Source organism: Vanellus vanellus, assembly GCF_965231255.1.
Source record: "Vanellus vanellus genome assembly, chromosome: 3".
NCBI lineage: Eukaryota > Metazoa > Chordata > Aves > Charadriiformes > Charadriidae > Vanellus > Vanellus vanellus.
The window spans coordinates 74,337,481-74,347,079 of NC_138907.1; positions in this window are offsets into that span (position 1 = coordinate 74,337,481).

Sequence of the window (9,599 nt, forward strand, 5' to 3'; positions counted from 1 at the left end):
TGTAACAGGGTTAAGCAACTTTACAACAGTGTAAGGCAGCAACATTTTAGATAGTTCTTGAGAGTGTGGAGGCTTGCAGAGGAGATATACAGAAATTTTAGAGGGCAACAGCCAAGACAGAAGTAATAAAATCGCTAGTTGATAATTTTTGCTACGTGTACAGAAAAACTGTGTAGATGGTGTAATGCTTTTTAGCTACTGGTCATGTAAAGCGCTTGGAAGGATTTGAGGTCTTTACTCCAACTGAGAGAAAAGAAAATAATGTTCTTTCAGCCCTGGCTTTTTCAAATCTTTTTTTTTTTTTTTATTTCTGTTAAAACATGTGCACACCCACACAAATGTAAATTAAATATATGGATAACTGTGACCACAGGCACATTTTACTGTAAGGCAGGAAATGCAAGGAGAAGGCTCCACAGTGTTGCGTGAAATGGAGAGTGCAACACTCAGCTCTAGCTAAAGTATGTGGCTAGACTTTGTTACAAGTGAGAGTTTTAGGCCTCATTCAAAGGTGATCTTATTGTCATATTACTGGTTTTGTCACATTTCTTAGGTCCGACATATTTTGTTACACTTAATGCTTATAATTTTCAACATTTCTCTCATTTTCTTATTATCCTCATGGATTTTAATATTTAAAATTATTGAAAAAAAAAGTCGTTACAGTTTTTAAAAAGCTGTTCTACATTTGGCAGTTGTTTTCATGGGCATGATGTCTTCAGATTCTCCATTCAAAATTTAACACTTGTAAATCTTTCATCTTTTAGTTTGGTGATGACTTTGATCTCCCAGTAAAAGCAGAACCTATGAAAGATGGGTTATAATGCAGCACTAGTCAAATCCTCTCACTCCAAAGGAAGACACTGTCTTTGAAACTGCAACAGAGAAATCCTATGCTCAGACTGTTAGCCTGCTTTGCTTAAAGAGCTGATATTCTTTATTTTATCTGTTTTGAGAACTCTGACCTTCATCGGCTAATAAATTACTGAAGCAAGTGGTCAGGATCTTGTAGAAAATTAAGCAAAAACTATCACAAAAAAGATCTTTTCTAAGCTACCTCCTGTCCTGGTTTTAACAATTCCCTTACCAAGGTGCTCCTCAAGATACTTCCCATTCCCTGTGGGCTTAACTTTGTAAAAATGGCTTTGTATCTAAAGACTGAAAAATACTAGGGTGATCAAAAACTTTTTTTTTTTTTTTTAAGCTGGACTAGCTTGTTTTCTAGTGTTTTTTGATCCATTTGAAAACAGCATGGAAATTCGTATTTATGGACATACTGTCTACAGCGTCTGAGTCAAGGATCAAGCACTCACACGTAGCCCATGGCTAAGTCACTGAAATATCTGTGTCATTATACTTTGCTTTCCCAGAAGAAAAGTAACAGGTAAATGCAAGTTAAAATGTTCAAATAATACACATAATAGTAGAAAATTCAGAATTTTTTTCACCAAATGGCAAATCTATTTTGTTCACCATTCCACATCCTTTGCTGAGGAAAATTAGCCCGATACACCTTGTGACTGCCTACACACTTTGCCCTGGCAACATCTCCTTTTTACATACCACTCATGTTATGTGAAAGCATGCTATTCGCACTGTGCAGCATTTACATTTGGGGTTGTCCCTATAACTCTTTCAAAAACTTCTCAGGCCTCAGTTTCACCCTGTTCATCTTTCTGCAGTTTAAATGCACCACACACTTCCCTCTTGCTCGCTAGAAAACTCTGGGGACAAAACACAAACTGATGGGTGTCAGAGAGAAAATTGTCTCTCAAAGAAAGGAAACGTATCTCCAAATTAACAGCACCTGTTTAAGCGTCTCTGCTGGAACTGTGCTCTGGTGCATTAGTGAGGATACACAAACAAAACTGCCCAAACACCTCATCTTCCAAAGACAAATCCATTTCATGGTGGTTTAGAATTGTTGTGGCAAACTAAAATCCCCACAACGTGTTGCTGGACTTGGGAACTTGGATACAAGACACACAGGTAAAACACACTCAGTTATGAGTTTCAGGAGTGAAAGAAAGAGGGAGGCAGAGTATGGCAGTGATAGAAATCCTGTAGGAGAGAGAGCAGGCACAGTATTTGTGAGAAACGGCAACATTCAGCCTTCCGCGCTGACTGTGGCCCTTAGGTAATGTGGACTTCTGAGAAGCTTCGCTAGTAACTCAGGCCTCATGGATCTTTGGCACAGATTTTGTGTAATAAGGGCCAACGCTAGATGTTATTGGTATGAGGCATGTCTAAAATACCTTACAAACCACTTATTTTTTTTCTTTACTTGATGGGTAACAATCTCTTCCTATGCAGATACCTAAAATGAGCATTGAAGAGGTAGGCAGGAGACTTCTCTTTGTTGTCTGTATAGGGAACTTCAGGGCCACACCGGTTTCCCATCACTGTAGAGGCTTGTGAAAGGCGAACTATGACTAATATCTACAGAAATGTACTGGTGCAAAGTACCAGAGGAAACAATCAGAGAAGGACATACGATGTTAATAGCACTGAGAACATTAGTTTTGTTTAAATTATGCAATAAGCCACACATTCCCTTTCCCAGTCTCACAATGAACTTTGTGCAACTGCACCTCCATTATATGTTAGGTATTTGCATCCCCAGATTAATTATTAATATTGCAATGGACTATTTGTCCTGAAAAAGGTAATATACGTGACACCTATGTTCAATTGACTGAAGGCTGACTGACTCTAATTCAGCGTTACAGACAAGCTGGGACAAAACCTAACTTTAGTATGCTGATGTTTTAGAATATCCTTTGGATTCATATGCTTTCCCCACTCACTACCTGTCCAAAGGCCCAATAACTTTACACACTATTTCTTTTCCCTGGAAAATACTACTGCTTGCCCTAACTAACACTTTATTGGCTCTCCAGCTCGTTCACAAAGCTGATTTGGGACCATAGCTGGTACTTTTTGGATTCTTCAGAGCGACGTGCCAGGGGCTGGAGTATCCTGTGCAGCACCTCCCCATCTACTTTTGGGATCAAGAGATGTTGTCTTTCATTATTATTAAACACTTAGAATAGAAACTGCAGTCACAAAATGCTAGAGACATGCCTGATTGCAACGGAGAGCACAGCAGACCAGGCTCGATCTTTCACCCTCAGGGTTTCCTCTGGGGGGAAAAAACCCTCAGCCCTACTCCTCTTTCTGGCTCGTTCACATGCTGACCAACCCGACTGATCGGTTGTGCAAGTTTGGGGATTACCTGGGCAACTGATCCAGCTTAATAAGAAATCCTATACAAAGCACAACACATTTTGTTTTGGGGAACAAAATGTTCTTCTTTGTAATGTTGCTGGAGTCCAGGGTTCACAGAATCACAGAATGGTTAGGGTTGGAAGGGACCTCCAAAGATCATCTAGTCCAGCCCCCCCCCGCCAGAGCAGGGTCACCTACAGCAGGTTGCACAGGACGGCATCCAGGTGGGTTTTGAATGTCTCCAGAGTCAGAGACTCCACCACCTCTCTGGGCAGCCAGTTCCAGTGCTCTGCCACCCTCAAAGTAAAGAAGTCCCTCCTCATGTTTAGATGGAACTTCCTCTGCTCAAGTTTGTGCCCTTTACCTCTTGTCCTATCACTGGGAACCACTGAAAAAAGACTGTTCTCATCTACCTGGCACCCGCCCTTTAAGTATTTATAAGTATTGATAAGATCACCCCTCAGTCTTCTTTTCTCCAAACTAAAAAGACCCAAGTCCCTCAGCCTTTCCTCATAAGAAAGATGCTCCGATCCCTTAATCATCTTAGTAGCCCTTTGCTGGACCCTCTCCAGCAGTTCCCTGTCCATCTTCAACCGGGGAGCCCAGAACTGGACACAATACTCCAGATGCGGCCTCACCAGGGCAGAGTAGAGGGGGAGGATGACCTCCCTCGACCTGCTGGTCACACTCTTCTTCATGCACCCCAGAATGCCATTGGCCTTCTTGGCCACCAGGGCACATTGCTGGCTCATGGTCATCTACCAGGACTGCCAGGTCCCTTTCTGCAGAGCTGCTCTCCAGGAGTTCAGCCTCCGACCTGTACTGATGCATGGGGTTATTCCTCCCCAGGTGCAGGACCCTACACTTGCCCTTGTTGAATTTCATTACATTCTTCTCTGCCCAACTCTCCAGCCTGTCCAGGTCACACTGTAAAGCAGCACAGCCTTCTAGCATGTCAGCCACCCTTCCCAGTTTTGTGTCATCAGAAAACTTGCTGACAGTATACTCTATCCCTTCATCCAGGTCATTGATGAGTAGGTTGAACAGGACTGGAGTCAGTACTGACCCCTGAGGAACACCACTTCTTACTGACCTCCAACTAGACTCTGCACCACTAACCACAACCCTCTGAGCTCTATCTGACAGCCAGTTCTCAATCCACCCCACTGTCCATTCATCTAACCCACACTTCCTAAGCTTGCCTATGAGGATGATGTGGGAGACAGTGTCGAAAGCCTTGCTGAAGTGAAGGCAGACAACATCCACTGCCCTCCCCTCATCCACACATCCAGTCACACCATCGTAGAAGGCTATCAGATTAGTCAGACATGACTTCCCCTTGGTGAATCTATGTTGACTACTTCTGATAACCTTCTTTTCCTCCAGATGCTTGGAGATGATGCCCAGAACGAGCTGTTCCATCATCTTTCCGGGGATGGAGGTGAGGTTGAGCGGCCTGTAGTTTCCTGGGTCATCCTTCTTGCCCTTTTTGAAGACTGCAGTGACATTGGCTTTCCTCCAGTCCTCAGGTACCTCACCTGTTCTCCAGGACCTTTGAAAGATGATGGAGAGTGGCCCAGCAATGGCTTCCCCCAGCTCCCTTAGCACTCAAGGGTGCATCCCATCAGGCCCCATGGACTTGTGAATATCCAGTTTATCTAGCTGATCTCTAACTTGTTCCTCATCAACCAAGGGAAAGTCTTGCTTCCTCCAGACTTTCTCTGTTACCCACAAACTCTGGGTCTCCCAAGGACTGGCCTGAACAGTGAAGACAGAAGCAAAGAAGACATTCAGCAACTCCACCTTCTCTGCATCATCTGTCACCACGGCCCACATTTTCCCTAGTTTTCCTTTTGTCTCCTATATACCTAAAGAAACCCTTCCTATTGGCCTTGACATCCCTCACCAGGTTCAATTCCAAGGCTGCCTTGGCTTTCCTTGTTTCCTCTCTGCATACCCTGACAGCATTCTTATACTCTTCCCAAGCAGTCAGCCCCTTCTTCCACCTATTGTAAATTCCCTTCCACCTGAGCTTTTTCACAAGGTCCCTACTCAGCCATGCAGGTCTCCTTCTTCCCTTGCCTGATTTCTTGCTCTTTGGGATGCACTGATCCTGAGCTTGGAGGAAGTGATGCTTAAATAGCACCCAGCTCTCTTGAGTCCCCTTACCCTCTAGAGCCCTCTCCCATGGGATTTGTCCAAGCAATTCCTTGAAGCAATCAAAGTCAGCCCTCCTGAAGTTTAAGATTTCAACCCTACTTGTCATTTTGTGCATACTGCACTTAATCCTGAACTCAGTCTTCTAATGATCACTGCAGCCCAGTCTGCCCCCAACCTTAACATCCTCCACCAGTCCTTCTTTGTTAGTCAGTACTAGGTTCAGTAGTACACCTCTCAACGTGGGCTCCTCTACCACCTGAGTCAAAATGTTATCATCAATGCATTGGAGGAACCTCCTGGACTGTACATGCCCAGCATTGTGGCCTTCCCAGCAGGTATCAGGGTAGTTGAAGTCCCCCATGAGAATCAAGGCCTGTGATTGTGAGGTGATTCTCACCTGTCTGTAGAAGGCCTCATCAACTTCCCCATGCTGATCAGATGGCTTGTAATAGACACCCACAACAGTGTCTCTCATATTACTCTGCCCCTTAATCCTTACCCACAAGCTCTTAATTTGCTCTTTGTCTGCTCCCAGGAAGAGCTCGATACATTCCAGTTGCTCTCTCACATAATGAGCGACTCTACCACCTTGCCTCGCTGGCCCATCTTTCCTAAAGAGAACACAGCCCTCCATGACAGCGTTCCAGTCATGTGAGCTATCCCACCACGTCTCAGTAACTGCAGTGAGATCATGGTCCTGTGACCACACACAGATCTCTAACTCCTGTTTATTCCCCATGCCGCGTGCATTAGTGTATAGGCATTTCAGAAAAGCCAATGACTGTATAGTTTTTGCTCTTGAGGGGTGGTGGGCCTTCCAATCCTCCAAAATACTAGCACTCTGCCCCACAAGTGCTGAGCTACTACCTCCAGGCACCTCTCTATCGAGCCCAGTTACATGCCCATCCCCCTTTGAATCTAGTTTAAAGCTCTCTCAATGAGCCCTGCTAACTCTGCTCCAAAAACCCTTTTGCCCCTGCGAGACAGACTTTTCCCATCTGCTGCCAGCAGGCTTGGTGTTCTGTAAATCAGGCCGTGATCAAAGAACCTGAAACCCTGCCGGAAGCACCAAGTTCGGAGCCAGTCAGTGACCTGCTGGCTCTGCCTGTTAATGCCCTCATCATTCCCTGCAACTGGAGGGATAGAAAACAAGACTTGGGCTCCCAATCCCTTAACCAGTCATCCCAAGGCCCTGAAATCCTTCTTCATTGCCCTTGGCGTTCTTCTTACTACATCATCACTGCCTACCTGAAAAACTAAAAGGGGATAACAATCCGATTGTCGCACCAGGGTTGGAAGCCTCCTCTTAACATCACTAATCCGGGCCCCAGGGAGGAAGCAAACCTCCCTACATAGCGGGTCCGGTCTACATATTGGGCCTTCCGTCCCCCTCAGAATTGAGTCCCCTATTACAATGACCCATCTTTTGGTTTTTTATTGAGGCAGTTTTGGTTCAGGGGGTGGTCTGACTAGGCCTCAGTGACACCTCCAACCTGGGAGGATTATCATCCTCACCATTGTTCAGTTCCCCATGCAGAACAGTGTATCTGCTGTGCAGATAGACTTCGGAAGGTGTGGGAGTTGTCAGGCAGATGCGTATGCGGAGCCTATTGTGTCATGCAGGAACATCTTGCCATTGCCCCCTGTCCTCCAAGCTGCCCTTGTTCAGCTGATCGCGGACAGGAGTGGGAGTTCTCTGCAGCAGGGGCTCTGTCTGCCTGCTGGGTTTCTGTCATGGGAGACAGAGTATAACTCCAGGCATCTATCTCCCTCTCGCATTCCCTGATAACCCTCAACCTACTTACCTCCTGCCTGAGCTCCATCCCTAAGGATAGCAACTCCTCTACCTGGGCACACCTGCCACAGGCATGCTCACGGCTGCCATCCGATGCAGGCATGAAAGTAGGGCACACCCTGCAGCCCGATGCCTGGGTGGCACCATGTTCACACGGGAGCTCTGTCTGTGAAGCAGCATCAGAGCTGCTGCATGCACAGTTGATTGGGGCCATGGTTTTCTGCTGGGTAGATACCATGGCTACCTGACCGAGTTGGTAGAGTTGCAGCGCCCTTCCGTGCAACCTGTCACGCCCTGCTGGCCCAGTCAGTGCACCCACTCAGGGGGTCCACCCTTCCGCGGTGCTTTCAGGTGACACCCTGGATGCCGCTCTCTGGTCAACCACTTGCTGGGTGCACAAGAAATGGAGATGATGTGGATTCAGGCTCTTCTTTGGGACTGCTGTCACACATAGCTTGGAGATAAAAACCAATTTGGGCAAAAGTTCAGTGAAAGCTGAGCAAAACCAACCCAAAATCTAGCAAAAAGCAAAAAAATAAAAAGATTTTATTCATTTCTGCTCCTCTACAAGCTTCCTCAAGAATGCTGTTGAAAACAAAAAAGAAGGAACAGAAATCAAAAAGAGCATTTAAATAATTTCAAAAATCTTTCTGCTCTGCTTTCACTTTTTCCCCCGAGTTATATTAGTTCTCTAATCTCTGAGTTAAAGATAAGCAAATATTGAAAGCAAGCCAACCAGCACAGTGTCCATGGGTTCATGTCTCAGTTAAAGAGGAAACGGGACAGCTCACATATCTCTAGAATTACTCACATTCACCGAGCTGGGAAGCAGTAGCACACGTCTCCGTGGGCACTAAACAGAGAGCAGAGGAGGTAAGTATGCCTGAAATTATTAGAACCACATATCTGCGTGTTAAATGGTGCTATATTACCTTCTCAGTATTGTAACAATTGTACATAGACCCCTTTTGTAGACCATTTTGGCATGCAGTGGCAGAAAGCATTGCAGAGAACAGGAGGCTAGAGCTGGTCCTTACTGGAGAGGAGGAAGGCAGTCCAGAGCAGGGTTATCTCAGTGCCGGTGTGGAAACTGGAGCCTCACATGGGCTTTTCTGTGCCATTCAATAAAGAAATAGGAGTGGATGTAGATCACCTGGCAGGTTCCTTTGTGTCTGCATTTGGAGACAGATTTTTGAGATGTGTGTTTGAGACGCGCGGCTGGCTGGTCCGAGAATACCTGAATGCTTATTTTTAGTCCCATAGTGTACACTAGAGCATGAATAGTTTTCCAGGAAACAGGGCAAGGTTTTTTCTCCATGGTATATTTGTTCATGGTAGATAACTTTTGTCCCAAAGGGATAGAAAAGCTCCTGGCTTTGACAGAACAAGATCATGAAGGTTTCTGTATACTGTGCATTGAATGTGTGTCCTTTTTGTTTCCCACAAATTCCTTGTTCTTTCTCCCATTTCTGTAACATTTTTCACTCATTCTCCATATCTTTGATGCTGCTGGAGGCTGCCTGGTCCCATCTGCCCAGGACAGGGCAGGCAGTGGGTATCCCCAGTCATAGCAGCGGCCGCTGTGCTCCTTCCCCTGCCCTGGGTGGCCCCGCGGGTCCAAAGGCACACAAGCCCCACAGGCGGTGCCTGTGCACACATGTGCTTCACCACGGCCAGGCCAGCACCGGTCCCCGGGTGCTTTCCGAGGGGTCCAAATGGGAGGGCAAGTCCCCAGCTGCGCGGGTCCGAGGACAGTGCTGCTGTCAAAAGCAGCGCTGCTGGCACAGCCCCAGCGGGCCGGCACAGGGCTGGGTGGGAAGTGAGCACCCGGCCAGGGGAGGCCATGGACCGGGAAGGCAGAGGAGAAGCAGAGGGCAAACTGGAGAGAAGCTAACGACGACAGGTGGGATCAGCGGCTTCATTTCAAAGGACTGCCTGTGGTGGTGAATTCCGATCACTTGGCTGGTACGTCTTGCGCCATCGGCTGATTTGGCAAATGTGACCAAGGGTGCTATCCCAATGGTGCAGCAATGGCGACATCCTGACAGCGCAGCAATGGCAAACGCAGCAGTCCAAGAGGGCACAGGAACAGTCGCATTGTAAGGGGGAGGCCGGGGACAAAATTCCAGATAGGAAAGCCTCTCTTTCCAAATGTGTTTTAACCCACATAAGACCATGCTGGTGATATCAGAGTCTGGAAGTGGACTTGCTTGTGCCATTTCTGCCAAGGCTTGTACATTGCCTGATGGTGTTAATAAATCCTTCATCTACAGAGCAGAGAGGGAGCGACCAGGATGTTAAGCTCACTGACACCCATGGACGTAGCGTTCAGCTCAAAGACTGCAGCAGAGACGCAGGCTAAACCCTTGAAACCTAGATGCTCCATTTGGCTCTGGCTCAGATACAAGAGGCCGCT